Genomic DNA, 14,917 nt, shown 5'->3' on the forward strand with positions numbered 1-14,917 from the left:
GCAAAGTAGTCCCTGAGGGCGGGCCGCTGTGATTGGAGGACAGCGATGAGCAGAAGATTTGTGCTTAAGAGGAAAGACCCGCCTGTTGGCGCCTAGTAATTGGTGGGAGGGGAGGCATGTGGACCTCGAGGGAGGAGATACAGACCCTTTAGCTACATCACCCACTCGTGCGCAAGTGAGACTTATCTTACCCCAAGGGTAAACGTGGGAGGTAAAGAGACCTTCCGCTGCGTAGAAGCGGCTCGACCCGGAAACAAAGTCTTTTTAAAAAACTATTCACACTCTGGAGGGGCGGGCGGAATTGACGTGTCGCGAAGACTGGAAGGCTTCGCAAGTTGCTAAGCGACAAGGCTGGAGAGCGAGCGCACGCCCGAGCCGCTGGGGAGTTACCTGAAGGATTTGTGGCTGTTGCAGCTCCTAGACAGAAGAGACCGAGCGAGCGCGCCGCGGCCTGCCGGGTCCTCCTTCCCTGGTTGCCAGGGGGGACCCTCCGCTCTGGGTAGTGTCCGGTGACGAGCTGAGCAGCTTGCGGGGACGCCCCTCTGAGGTGGCCACGGGCCGCGCGTCTTCCCCACTCCAAGAGGCAGGTGAGCCCGGGCCCGAGGGCAAGGGTTTTTCTGTTAACCTTAGGGTCCGGAATGCGGTTGTGCGCCATCCGGCGTTGCTTTTATCTACCCGGGTGCTGCTGACCTACTGGGTGGGTGCCCGCAGCCTCGCCGGTCCCTACTCAGCGCTGTTAGGGCAATAGCATTCTGAGGGTGTAGTGCCCTGAAGTTCTCGCGCCCTCCCTTCTGTAAGATGCAGCTCTTTCAGAGTTAAATAAAAAATAGTGAGCGCTTGCCTTGTGGGAAATTAAATGAGCCCTTCCCTTCCTGAAGCTCACAGTTCACGGATCTAACTTTTTCTTAAGACCTCCGTGAATGTTGACAGTTTTGCCCATTCGTTTTTGGAAACTGTCTGCTGTATAAACCATCTTGACCTTTAAATTATGCCAAACCTGCATTTCTAAGTAAAGTGTGGCAGCTGTATGGGAGACACTGGTTGTTTCAGGCAGAATCTCAACTGGTAAAACAAGAGGTTTTTATTTAAAATTAATGCTGCCCAAGAGAGTTGTAGTGCTCCTTGAAACCTTGTTTGATGTGGATATTGAAAGGAAGATGTGGTGTTCTGGAATAGCATATCTGTAAAGAAAATGAGTGCAGTATCTATATTAGATAACATTGCTGTAACTTCTAGTTTTTCTCTGTCACTGGTAATTGAACGCCAAGTGGCATCGTTCAGTTTTACTCTGTTGAGGTAGACTCTTTTGGAGGGTTTGCTATTATGGGAAAGAATATAACACCTTTCCAATTTGTTTTATCAATAGCATTTATCATAACTGAATGATTCTGTCTTCCTTGAATCACTTTATTCACTTGTTAATCATATACTTTTCTGGTTTTCCTCTTACGTCGCTGGTTGCCCCTTTCAGTTCCTTGAACGTTCTTTTTTACCTCTGACTTCTTAACATTGGAATGCCTTTGTCCTTCGGTCTACACTTAATCCCTAAGTGATATAAGTCACGAGTTGCATGTTACAAATGTCAAATGCATGATTACGTCTATGTCAGAAAACTCCCAAATTTGTGTCTTGTCCTGAATTCCAGATTCTATGTCAAACTACTTCTTTGTTATTTCCCCATGATTTTCTAAATGCATCATTTTCACTATTTTACAGTGTTTTCTACTGAACAATCATATATGGAGGTAAAACACCACACCCTTTGATACAGGTAAAATGACCTGGAATTTCTCCAGTTCTAAGATGTTTGTTGTGGATGGGATTATGAGATTTCAAATGGTAGAGTAGTAAAGAGCTGCAAGTAGTTAGGTGAAGACCGGCTTAATAAATTGGCTAGGAAAATGTAGGGCAAGGGCCTTAGGATGTGGCACCCTATTAGGCTGTGGGAAATTAGAGATTAAAATGACACAATTGCTGCATTTTTAGAGCCCTCATAATAGCAGGGAATACAACTATGTAAACCCGTAATGATAACATGGTATGACCTGGTTGGTAGTAATAAAGGCTTAGTAACTCTGGGGTGCCAGGACTTTTCAAAGGAGGTGCTGCCTTGAATGAATGAAGACAAATGGATGTTTTTGCCAGGCAGCTAAGGTAGGAGGTAGAACCACATTTGCAGTGTTGTAGTAGGGTTTTGGGTTGGCAGTAAGACAATTTGCAACCATACATGCTTTAAGTTCCTCATTTTTTTTTTAAACTAAAACTCTAGAATTATATTACTCAAGACTGTAGCTATGAATCATGTGGCTATTAAATTTAAATTAATTAAAATTAAATAAAATTAAAAATCCAGTTCCTCAGTCACACTACCTATATTTCAGGTGTTCAGTAACCACATGGGACAGAATATCAAACATTTTCATTATCACAGAAAGTTCTTTTGCACAGCTGCTAGAACTTAGTGGAAGCAAGGCATCACCCAGAGCAGGCACAGCTGCCACATATCTTTGTGGGGGCGTTTCTTTTGCCCCGGGTGTACAATGGAGTGCATAGCTGTTTGTGATACTGACTACACAGGTAGAGTACAGTCAGAGGCAAGAAAAAAACCCAATTCTAGTCTTGACCATCGCCTTTGTATTTTGGAAGAACTTACTTTAACAGTCTTGGTGTGCCAATTTGAACGAATGTTTCCAAACATTGCATTATCCTGGATCTTGAGCCAGACTTTGCATCAGTGAGCCCAGAAAGGGTTGAGAAAGCAGAGGTCATTGCCTGGGTGATACCACACAACATCTGTCTGCTGCTCTCTACTGTTTTGGAATACCTTTGTTCCTGCCACATTTAAATTGATGGAAGAGCATATAACACATGTAGAAGCTTGAAATAGAATGGCAGTTGAGGACCTTACCAGTAATGGGGATTAGGAGGGAAAGGAGCCTCACTGGGGTATCTGTATACTTTAATGTGTACAACAAGTCCATGTTCTTATGTGCTTCTAATGAATTGTCATATGTTGTGTTTGGATATATTTGTTTTCTTTATCTCTTTTATGAGTTCTTCCTTTTAAATATCTAGCTGGTTTTATAATTTTTAATATTTTCAGTTTGGATGAAACAAACATGCTTTTTGTAAATCAAATTTCACCACAGTTGTCATTTCTAAGGAAGGGGAAAAAAGAGAGATATAATTGGACACTGACCTAAGTGTGCTTTAAATATATGGGTGGGTGGAGAAAATATTGGGTATTCATTTTATTATTTGTTCAACTGTACTCAACCACCCAGTTTAACAAAGAATATTACCAGTCCCTTCCCAGAGATCTTACGTTGACACACATGCACATACACTTACTCTTGTGTGTATAGATACATTTTTTTAATTATAAAAAGTCACATGAGTTGTTAAATAATAAAAAAATCAACTAATGCTTTTTCTTATCCCCTACTAACTAGATATTATGGAAACTTGTTTTATGTTACTGCTGATGGCTTTTAAATGTAAAAAAATACGGGTGTATAAGTGCAGACATATCTACATTTTGTCATAAATATGTCCAAAGACATAAAATTATGCCCATGTTTGAAGAAATTAAGATACAAAAAGGATGCAGTGGATCAATTTATGGCTCATAAGAGGTGAGGAAGAGTGGGAAGAGCTAGACCTTGGACAGTAGGTAGAAGTATGGGCAGAGCAGGGACAGGAGAGTAGGCCAAAAAGAAAGCAATTGAATGTGAAGAATTAATACTGAAGTGAAAGGGAGGAAAAAAAATCTCACCAAGCACACTCATTTGCGTTTTACTACACGTTAGCCAACCTACTTGCTGTTGCTAAAACATGTCCTTTGATTTTATGCCTCCATATTTTATATGTGCTTTTTCCTTAACTGGAGTCTTATCCTGTTTCTGCCTGTTAAAAAATCCATTCCACCAGGTTCTTTATAAATGCTTTGGCCATTATGAAGCCTTTCTTCCCCCCACCCCCCTTTTTTAAAAAGTATTACAGAAAATTTAAAACATAAACAAATGAAGAGATAGTGGTATAATTTTCTCAGTCCATCATCCAGCTTTAACAATTATTAGCAGTTTATCAATCTTTTAAAATATGCAAGCAGCCAAGGTCCAGTCAGCAGGGAAGGCCAAGCAAATCTGGGGAAGCGCCTAAACTGGGTCTGTCAGACCTTTATATAGACAACTGCAGAAGCCACAATCCAATAAGGGCAGGGCAGCTAAGGGCTCAGATCCTTCAGGAATGAAGGCTCTGGTTACACCAATAGGCAAACAAACAATACAGATGAGCCAAAATGCTGGCTAAAAGTGAGGGAAATTGGTGATGAAGGAAGGAGATATATATCCAAAATGGCTGTGAAAATTAATATAGGGCAACATCAGTTAAGTGGAATCAGGAGGATAGAAGGGGAGGCTAGACGGGGTAACCATACCACTCAACATCAATTACAGGAAGAATTGTCAGTTATAGACCCCTGCAGAGAATCATCAAAAGGAATGAATCATCCAGTACAGGCTTCAACTGGTAAAGATGTACATGGTATCTCCTACGAGAAATCAAATACCCCTGCAAATCAGTCAATTTCCCCAATGGACGGACTTTAAACAACTCTTCCCAATTTCCTCAAATAATGTTCCCTTCCTTTTTTTTTTGAGTTGCCATAGTTTGCATGCCCCAAAGTACAATTCTCTGTTACCCCTGAATAAACCCATTTTTGCTGGCAAGAAAAAAAAATATATGCCTTCTTGCTTCTCTGCTCCCCTAACATTTTCAAACATACAGAAAAGCTGTACAGTGAATAACCCTTTATAGTAGTCTGAGTTTAGTTGGAGACAGACCTCTGCTGGTTTTGAAAATTTAATATGATGAAATGTTAACTAGAACAAGGAGGTGGTTATACTAAAAGGCATAAAAGAGCTCTGAGTCTAAGGGTTCTAGAAGTAGCAGATGTTAAAGAGCAGCTAATATTTCTAGGATGAGGCAGAAGAAAAGGGCCCTTTTTCCCAGAGCTTGTATGGAGACCTGTTCAGAAAAGGCATGTGTACTATTGCTATGTGGTCTAGAAAAGTGCCCGCTGTCAGTGGGGAGGCTGGAGCCACGGCCACAGCTGGAACTTGTCTCCTCAGCAAGGCTCTTGGGCTCTCATGCCGAATAATAACAATAATAATAATGATAATATAATTGTTATAATAATGATTATGATGGAGGCCTGAATTCAGAAGGCAAGTGTCTCTTTGCTGCTTTCACATTACAGGGTCACTCCATTGTCCTCTCTAAAGCTGGCGAAGGAAAAATGTTTCTAGTGTCACAAAGCAGGACGAAGAAAAGTAGATTTGGAGTGGAGGGATAGTAAATTGATAACTGGCACACCCCTATACCCACCACCTAATTTCTACAGTTGTTAGCGTTTTGTTATATTTACTTTATCATGTATCTATGCATCTCTCCATCCACATGAAGCCTTTTTTGATTCCTCAGTCTGTTGATCACGCTTTGTTTTAAATTTTGAGTTTTAAAATTATCTGCAAAACTAATCTATGGTAGGAAAAAAGTCACTAATAGTGGTTCCCTCTAGGTGGGAGTTGGGGTGGAGATTGCGAATGGGCAAGAAGGAACTTTTTAGGTGACAGTATAATGTTCTAAATCTTGATGGGGTTTGGATTACAGAGGTGTAAGCATTTGTAAAATCTGCAGTTGAGACACTTAAGATTTGTACATTTCATATTTGTAAATTTCCTCTAAAAAAGCTAAAAACTATTAAGCTCTGGCTAATGACAGGTATGTTGAAGTATTTAGGTGTGAAACATACTTAAGCCTGCAACTTTCTTTGAAATACATTAGGGGGCGCCTGGCTGGTTCAGTTGGTGGAGCATGGGACTCTTGATCTTGGGGTTGTGAGTTCGAGCCCCATGTTGGGTGTAGAGATTACTTGAAATAAAATCTTAAAAAAAAAAAAGATAGATGATGGGTGTAAAGAGGGATGAATAGTTAGGTCCATAAAAAATTAAAATATAGATAAAGCAAATACAGTTACAGGAAATGCTGTGTAGTAAAATGTTAATTATAGAATTTAGGTGGTATTCACTGTGCAATGCTCTCAAATTTTCTGTGTCAGTTATTAGACTGGTAATTTCTTTGAGTTTAGAGACTGCATCTTATACATCTGTGTATGCCTCATAGAACACGACATACTGTCTTCCTCACAGTAGGTACAAGAGAAATATCTTTATGATTGTTGTTGTGGAAGATGGAAGACTAATAATCTTGGCTTAATGGACCTGATCAGTTTCAAACTTTTCTAGCTAAGCAGAAATTTTGTAAGTGCAAACTATATTAGAAAATGATTGGAAGAACTTGTGAAATACTGAGCATATCTGAAATTTCACAGATGTAATTTGATACTTTAATAAAAATTTATATATCATCAATTTTTGGTAAATAGCTTATTCATTTGAGTACCAAATCATTTAGCTAAATTATCAGGATTAACCTATAGGCAGAATTAAGAACAGTTTTGATTATAAAATATGTATGTTGGAAAATTGTTTTTTTATTTCAATATGATGTATTTATTATCTAGTATGCTTGGTTTGCTTCGAGAATATAGTTGGCTCCATCTAAGTGAAACTACAGAGAACTGTAGTTGGAGGCCCAGAAAATGGGCATGTGTTACTCTTATGGGTTTCATAACCTTGCTGCAGGCCTAAGAACTTATGTTACAAAATGCTTATTTTTAAGATAGGAAGTTGCAAACTGTCCGCAAAAGATGAGATTGACTGGGTAAGGATGGCCCTCCATAACATTGTTTCTAAATCTAAGTCCCCTGTTCCCTTTTTACATTTCAGTGTCTTAGTCCCCAAGTCTGGGTTTGTAATACCTTCTTATATTTGGCTAAATTTAATTTTAAAGAAACGTGGCACATAGGAATTTATTTATTTATAGATCAATTTAATATATAGCCCCTGAAAATGAATCAAGTTTTCATGACTTACAGCTGGGATTTGTTATGTGACGTCTTCTTGGTCTAATTCATATAAAAAGGACTCAAAATTAAGGGAGGTGTTACTTTCCTAGGCCCTTGTAAATTTAATCATATTGTTTTACATTTTACAAAAAACATATAGATAGTGAATATGTATAATATTACATAGGTATAATCCTGAGGTAGAGTGAATATTATTCTCATTTTTATAGTTTAAGAAACTCAAGTTCAAAGGTTGTGATTTGTTCCAGTTCTTCTAGCCATGTCTAGAAAACTGAGATCTTCTTACTTTAAGAAAACAAACTACATATCCCCTCATACATTTAAAAATGAACATTTAAAATGTATCATGTTTATACAGTTGTAAAGGTTGTAATTTCCAATGTATTATGCGTATTGATTTTTTTAAAGATTTTATTTATTTGACAGAGAGAGACACGGTGAAAGAGGGAACATAAGCAGGGGGAGTGGGAGAGGGAGAAGCAGGCTTCCCGCGGAGCAGGGAGCCCGATGTGGGGCTCGATCCCAGAACTCTGGGATCATGACCTGAGCCGAAGGCACGCTTAACGACTGAGCCACCCAGGCGCCCCTATGAGTATTGATTTTTTAAACATAACTGTTAGATCATTCTTTCAAAAGTATGCAGTGGAATCTAAATATCCTCCTACCCTCATCCACTTAAAAAATACGTAAATATCTCTTCTTTGACAGTCAGAAGTTGAGGTTTCTATACATTGCGAATCTGAAACTTCCAATACACTTCACTGACATAATTTTATCTTACTTTAATTGATTTTAATGCTAAAAAGGCTTTTTATGATCATACTGTCAGTTTTTTATCACAAAAATATGAATATAAGTTGAAACTAATTTTTGTTTTTTTAATTTGTCATCTGTGGCTGTAAATAAAGTAAACCTTTTATCATTACAGTTCTTAATAGCATACAGTTTATCCAAACAAATGTTACAAATTTAGATATTTATTAAAAATTAAAAGTAAAAATTTAATGGTTTTATCTCAATGGATGGGACTTTTCCTCCCTGATTAATTTATATACATGTGGATGAATATTACTTGTGGTTAGAATGAGACTGGATTCTGTTTCAAATTTATTCCTGTTTAGATTTATAGATGTAAGTGCTTAGAAACCTATTCACATAAATAAGAAGATGGGAATTATTTGAACTCCTTCCATGTTATTTGCAAAACAAAATCACATGGTGGTCTGTTATCAGAAACTGTTTTCAATGATGTAACTCATTTAGGCCATTTCTTTAATTTGGCTGAAAACAAAAAATTGAAAACCACCTGACTTCCAAAAGGATTTATTACCTATTAGTCATTCAAAGCTTTACTAAAATTTGTCTAAAACTATACAGTCCCTCTTTGATTTAGAATTACCTGATTAATTCAATATGCTCTGAAAGTGTTAGGAAAAATTGAAATAGGATTTCATTATGACCTTCCCCAAACAATATTTTTAATTAAATGCTTTCATCTTAACCATATGCTTTAAATCTGTTTAGATATGTCAAAGACTTGAGGTGGTTTATTTGCTCGTTGAATTTTCAATTTTGGATAAAATAATGCCATAGAACCTAATTGGTGAAGCCCAGTCAAATAAGATTGATTTACTTTAAAAAAAAATATTACTTCATTTTAAATTAAATTAACGTGTTAATACCCATTTTGAGGAATACTATAAAAACCACTGAGAAATAAATTATGGATTGCGTTTGAAAGAGATTATTAGGGGTGCCTGGGTGGCTCAGTTGTTAAGCGTCTGCCTTAGGCTCAGGTCATGACCCCAGGGTCCTGGGATCGGGGCTCTCTGCTCTGCGGGAAACCTGCTTCTCCCTCTCTCACTCCCCCTGCTTGTGTTCCCTCTCTTGCTGTGTCTCTATCAAATAAATAAATAAAATCTTTTTTTTAAAAAAAGAAAGATTATTAAACCAATAAAGTCAAGGTTAAAATGATCCAGAGATAAAATATTGTTTAAAATGACTTATTAAAATCACAATAATGCTATTTCTCATTGCTTAATTTATAATAAAGTGATATAAAGTGGACCTAAACGATAAATGATTTATGAAGTCAGGAATATGATAAAAGGCATGGTATTCCTTCAGTAAATGGGTATTAAAGGTTTTGAGCTGCAGAGTACTTAAGAATCATGTATACAGATTAGAAGTAAATACAGAAATTTTGTTAGACTTCTTACATCTCAACCAATCACTTCACAATCAGACTTTTCCAATGTACTTAATGAAGAAAGAAAGTGAATTACTAAAGATGAGTTGATCTGGCAACTAGCATATAATTTTAAATTTTGGTAATAGAAACTAGAAAATAACATTTTCTAAGATCAAGATTGACTGTAATTGGAATAAATACTTTATTGTGTAATTCGCTTAAAAAATGTGGTTTCCATTAAATTCCTACCAAAGATTGGGCATAGAGTGCCAGGACAGCTCTCATGCTGTGGCACACAGCATGATCCCTCTGGCTTTCCTACTTTCTTCCTTCTCTCTGGGAGCAAAACAGATTGATCTCCTTTTCTCTTATAGAGTAGGTGTGCATATTCTCCAAACCTAGCTTCTAAGTATAAAAAATTTCTCCCATGATCCTACCACATGAATTCTACTAACTGCTAAGAGGAAAAGGTATTTCCCCTGTTGTTATTCTTAAAATCTCATGATTTCTGTCCTCGATTTACAGTGATTTTTTTTTTTAATTTTTTTATTGTTATGTTAATCCCCATACATTACATCATTAGTTTTAGATATAGTGTTCCATGATTCATTGTTTGTGCATAACACCCAGTGCTCCATGCAGAACGTGCCCTCCTCAATACCCATCACCAGGCTAACCCATCCTCCCACCCTCTTCCCCTCTAGAACCCTCAGTTTGTTTCTCAGAGTCCATCGTCTCTCATGGCTCGTCTACCCCTCCGATTTCCCCCCCTTCATTCTTCCCCTCCTGCTATCTTCTTCTTCTTTTTTTTTTTTCATTAACATATATTGCATTATTTGTTTCAGAGGTACAGATCTGAGATTCAACAGTCTTGCACAATTCACAGCACTTACCAGAGCACATAACCTCCCCAGTGTCTATCACCCAGCCACCCCATCCCTCCCACCCCCCACCACTCCAGCAACCCTCAGTTTGTTTCCTGAGATTAAGAATTCCTCATATCAGTGAGGTCATATGATACATGTCTTTCTCTGATTGACTTATTTCGCTCAGCATAATACCCTCCAGTTCCATCCACGCCGTTGCAAATGGCAAGATCTCATTCCTTTTGATGGCTGCATAGTATTCCATTGTATATATATACCACCTCTTCTTTATCCATTCATCTGTTGATGGACATCTTGGCTCTTTCCACAGTTTGGCTATTGTGGACATTGCTGCTATAAACATCGGGGTGCACGTACCTTTTCGGATCCCTACTTTTGTATCTTTGGGGTAAATACCCAGTAGTGCAATTGCTGGGTCATATGGTAGCTCTTTTTCAACTGTTTGAGGAACCTCCATACTGTTTTCCAGAGTGGCTGCACCAGCTTGCATTCCCACCAACAGTGTAGGAGGGTTCCCCTTTCTCCGCATCCCCGCCAACATCTGTCATTTCCTGACTTGTTAATTTTAGCCATTCTGACTGGTGTGAGGTGGTATCTCATTGAGGTTTTGATTTGGATTTCCCTGATGCCGAGCGATATTGAGCACTTTTTCATGTGTCTGTTGGCCATTTGGATGTCTTCTTTGGAAAAATGTCTGTTCATGTCTTCTGCCCATTTCTTGATTGGATTCTTTGTTCTTTGGGTGTTGAGTTTGATAAGTTCTTTATAGATTTTGGATACTAGCCCTTTATCTGATATGTCATTTGCAAATATCTTCTCCCATTCTGTCGGTTGTCTTTTGGTTTTGTTGACTGTTTCCTTTGCTTTGCATAAGCTTTTTATCTTGATGAAGTCCCAATAGTTCATTTTTGCCCTTGCTTCCCTTGCCTTTGGCGATGTTTCTAGGAAGAAGTTGCTGCGGCTGAGGTCGAAGAGGTTGCTGCCTGTGTTCTCCTTTAGGATGTTGATGGACTCCTGTCTCACATTTAGATCTTTCAACCATTTGGAGTCTATTTTTGTGTGTGGTGTAAGGAAATGGTCCAGTTTCATTCTTCTGCATGTGGCTGTCCAATTTTCCCAACACCATTTGTTGAAGAGACTGTCTTTTTTCCATTGGACATTCTTTCCTGCTTTGTCAAAGATTAGTTGACCATAGAGTTGAGGGTCCATTTCTGGGCTCTCTATTCTGTTGCATTGATCTCTGTGTCTGTTTTTGTGCCAGTACCATACTGTCTTGATGATGACAGCTTTGTAATAGAGCTGGAAGTCCGGAATTGTGATGCCGCCAGCTTTGCTTTTCTTTTTCAACATTCCTCTGGCTATTCGGGGTCTTTTCTGGTTCCATACAAATTTTTGAAGGGAGAGTTTCCAAAACCACAAATCTCACTGCAGTCCTACAGTGGAATAGGACATCTCCATATTACAAGTAGGCCATAGACGTGTATACCTCCCCCCCTCCCGCCCCACCTTCCAGTCCAAATACAATCAAAGTCAGCTCTATGGTAGTTCATGGGCCTTTCCTCTCTAAGTCAGATTAAGGAACACTCATTAGCACTGATTAGTTTATAAATTACCTTTCACAGGTAATGTAATATGTTGCAAGAGAGGATTTTTGTTCTAGTGGGCATATTAGCCCGTTTCCAATTATACTAATAATAAGGTTGTCATCTCTGCTTTCTGGAAGAACCATCTCTGGTAATAATTAATACCAAGTAGCACAATATGTCATTGCAATTTCATTGTGATTTTGAATTTCCAGGTGGTTTCTGAATTCCTCATAAGCGTTCACTTTTGTTAAGGCAACAAACAATAGAGCATTAATCTGTTATGTTAGATTTGGAGATTTTTTAATGTTTTTTCTCAGCTCAGCATTACTTAGGTAATGTTTAATTCAAATGACAGAAAATATTTGAAATATCATTCTAACAACATCCAACAGAGCTATTGAAGGAGCATTAAGTTTCATATCCCTAGAATTGAATGTTGGCTCTTGATACTCTAGGTATTTTAGAGCTTACAAGATTTTATACTTACACAGTATGAAATTATTTAACCTCATTAATTTTATTTATAGCATATGTAAAATTGGTATGATTCTGGCTAAAAATCAATCATTTTAATGTTTTTTTTAATGAACTACAATTAAGTTTCTTTATATACAATTTTGTTATAATCTGATTCCATTTCATTGAAACCAGCAAAGTAATATTTAGGGAGTAATCTTAAGATACCTTTGTTGTTGGTTTAAATATCTGCATGTTTAGAAATAGGTGTTTTACATACCATCTGTGTAATTAATAAAGAGCCATGGTAGATAATAGTGTAATTAAAAACAGGATCTTTTATTTTTACTTTTTTATTTTTTAAAGATTTTATTTCTTTGAGAGACAGAGCAAGAGAGCACAAGGGGGGAGTGGCAGAGGGAGAGAGAGAAGTAGGCTCCCTGCTGAGCGGATCCCAGGACCCTGGAATCATGACCAAGCCTAAGGCAGATGCTTAACCAACTGAGCCACCCACGCACCCCCAAAACAGGATCTTTTAAAAAGTAAGATTAAGACTTGTGAAATAAATCAGAGACCAAATTATTATAAAGTTTTTTTTTTTTAACTATGGTAAAATACACATTTACCATCTTACCATCTTAGCTATTTTTAAGTATAATGTTCAGTGGTATTAAATATCTTCATAGTTTTTGGCAGCCATCATCATCTTCCATCCCCATAACACTTTTCGTCTTGTAAAGCTGAAATTCAATATCTATTAAACAATAACTCTCCATTTTCCCCTCTCCCCAGCCCATGGCAACCACTATTACAATTTCTGTCTTTGTGATTTTGACTACAAGCACCCCACATAAGTGGAATCACATAGTTTTTGACTTTTTGTAACTGGTTTATTTCACTAAGCATAATGTCCTCAAGGTTCATCCATGTTGTGACATACTCAGAATTTTCTTCTTTTTAAAGATGGGCTAATATACCACTCACTGTATATGTAAGCCACATTGTGCTTATCCATTCATCAGTTGATGGACACGGGTTGCTTCCAAGTTTTAGCTATTGTGATTAGTGTTGCTATAAACATGGGTGTACAAATACCTTTTTGAGACCCAGTTTTCAATTCTTTTAGGTAAATACTCAGAAGTGGAATTGCTGGATCATACGGTAATTATTTTTAATTTTTCAAGAAACCACCATTTTGCTTTCCATTTACAGCTGTTCCATTTTATATTCCTACCAACATTGGACGAGGGTTCTGATTTCTCCACATCCTTGCCAACATATATTTTCTGTTTTTTTGATAGTAGCCATCCTAGTGGGTACAAGATTATACTTTATTGTAGTTGTGATTTGCATTTCCCTAGTGACTAGTGATTTGAGGATCTTTTCATGTGCTTATTGACCATTCATATATTTTCTTTGGAGAAATGTCTACTAAGGTCTTTGCCCATTTTTGAATTGGATTTTTTTTAAGACCTTATTTTTTTAAAGTAATTTTTATACCCAGCATGGGCCTTGAACTCACAACCCCAAGACCAAGAGTCATATGCTCTACCAGCTTAGCCAGCCAGGTGCCCTGTTTGTTTTTGTTTTTGTTGAGCTTTAGAATTTGTAGATTCTAGTTGGTAATCTCTTACCAGATATATGATTTGCAAATATGTTCACACATTTTGTGGGTTGCCATTTACTCTGTGTATAGTGTCTCTTTTTTTCTTAGTAGTTTTTTTCTTATAACCTTTTCAAGTAATTGTGGATGTTTATCTTTAATACTAAATTAAAATTACACCAATGGTAGTTTCTCAAAGGTTATTTGCAAAATGGAACCTGAAACAATATCATTGAATATTTCCTATTCGATTACATAAAAAATCTGTAGACCTTTCTTGCACATTAAATGGCTCTTGTACCAATGCATGACTTTTTAGGTAATTCATTGTTTCACTAAGGATAGTGTCTTTTGGTGCATAAGATTTTAAAATTTTCATGTAGTCCCATTTGTCTATTTTTTCTTTTGTTACTTGGACCTTTGGTGTCATATCCAAGAAATCATCACCAAATCTAATGTCACAAAGCTTTTGTCCTATGTATTCTTTTAGGAATTTTATTGTTGGGGTGCTCGGTGGCTTAGTTGGTTAAGCATCTGTCTTCAGCTCAGGTCATGATCCCAGGGTCCTGGAATCGAGTCCCACACCAGGTTCCCTGCTGAGCAGGGAGTCTGCTCCTCCCTCTTTCTCTGCCCCTCCCCCGGCTTATGCTCTCTCTCACTCACTCTCTCAAGTAAATAAATAAAATCTTAAAAAAAAAAAAAAAAGAATTTTATTGTTGTAGGTCTTACACTTAGGTCCTTGATCTGTTTTGAGTTAATTTTTATATGAGATGTTAAGTAAGGTTCCAGCTTCATTTTTTGCCTGTGCATATCAAGTTTTGCCAGCATCATTTGTTGAAAAGACTCCTTTTCCCATTGAATGGTCTTAGCACCCCTGTCAAAAGTCATTTGACCATATATGTCAGGGTTTATTCTGGGCCTTCTATTCTATTCCATTGGTCTATATATCTGTCTTTATGCCAATACCATACTGTTTTAATTACTGTAGCTTTGTAGTAAGTTTTGAAATGAAGAAGTGTGAGGCCTCCAGTTTTGTGTTCTCTCTTTCTCCAATTATTTTGGCTCTTTGGAGTCCCTAGAGATTGCATATAAATTTTAAGGTGAGTCTTTCTGTTTTGGCACAATATGTCATTAGGATTGCGTTGAATCTGTAGATTGCTCTGGGATGTATTGACATTTTAACTAAATTAAATCTTCCAGTCT

At 37.5% G+C, this 14,917-nt stretch overlaps 1 protein-coding gene across 16 annotated transcripts in view; it reads left to right on the forward strand.

Moving 5' to 3' along the window:
• Positions 1-30: 30 nt before the first annotated feature.
• The window catches only part of WDPCP (WD repeat containing planar cell polarity effector), a 445,572-nt gene continuing 430,685 nt past the window's right edge, over positions 31-14,917 (forward strand). For 14 of the 16 annotated variants that reach the window (XR_013441769.1, XR_013441770.1, XR_013441771.1 and 11 more), the window contains exon 1: positions 31-587. The gene's annotated coding sequence lies outside the window, so the exon portion shown is untranslated. Of the gene's footprint in view, positions 588-1,716; positions 1,772-14,917 lie in introns of all 16 variants that reach the window. The other 2 variants (XM_078056482.1, XM_078056481.1) reach the window with 1 other exon arrangement.

Source organism: Halichoerus grypus, chromosome 10, assembly GCF_964656455.1.
Source record: "Halichoerus grypus chromosome 10, mHalGry1.hap1.1, whole genome shotgun sequence".
NCBI classification, from domain to species: domain Eukaryota; kingdom Metazoa; phylum Chordata; class Mammalia; order Carnivora; family Phocidae; genus Halichoerus; species Halichoerus grypus.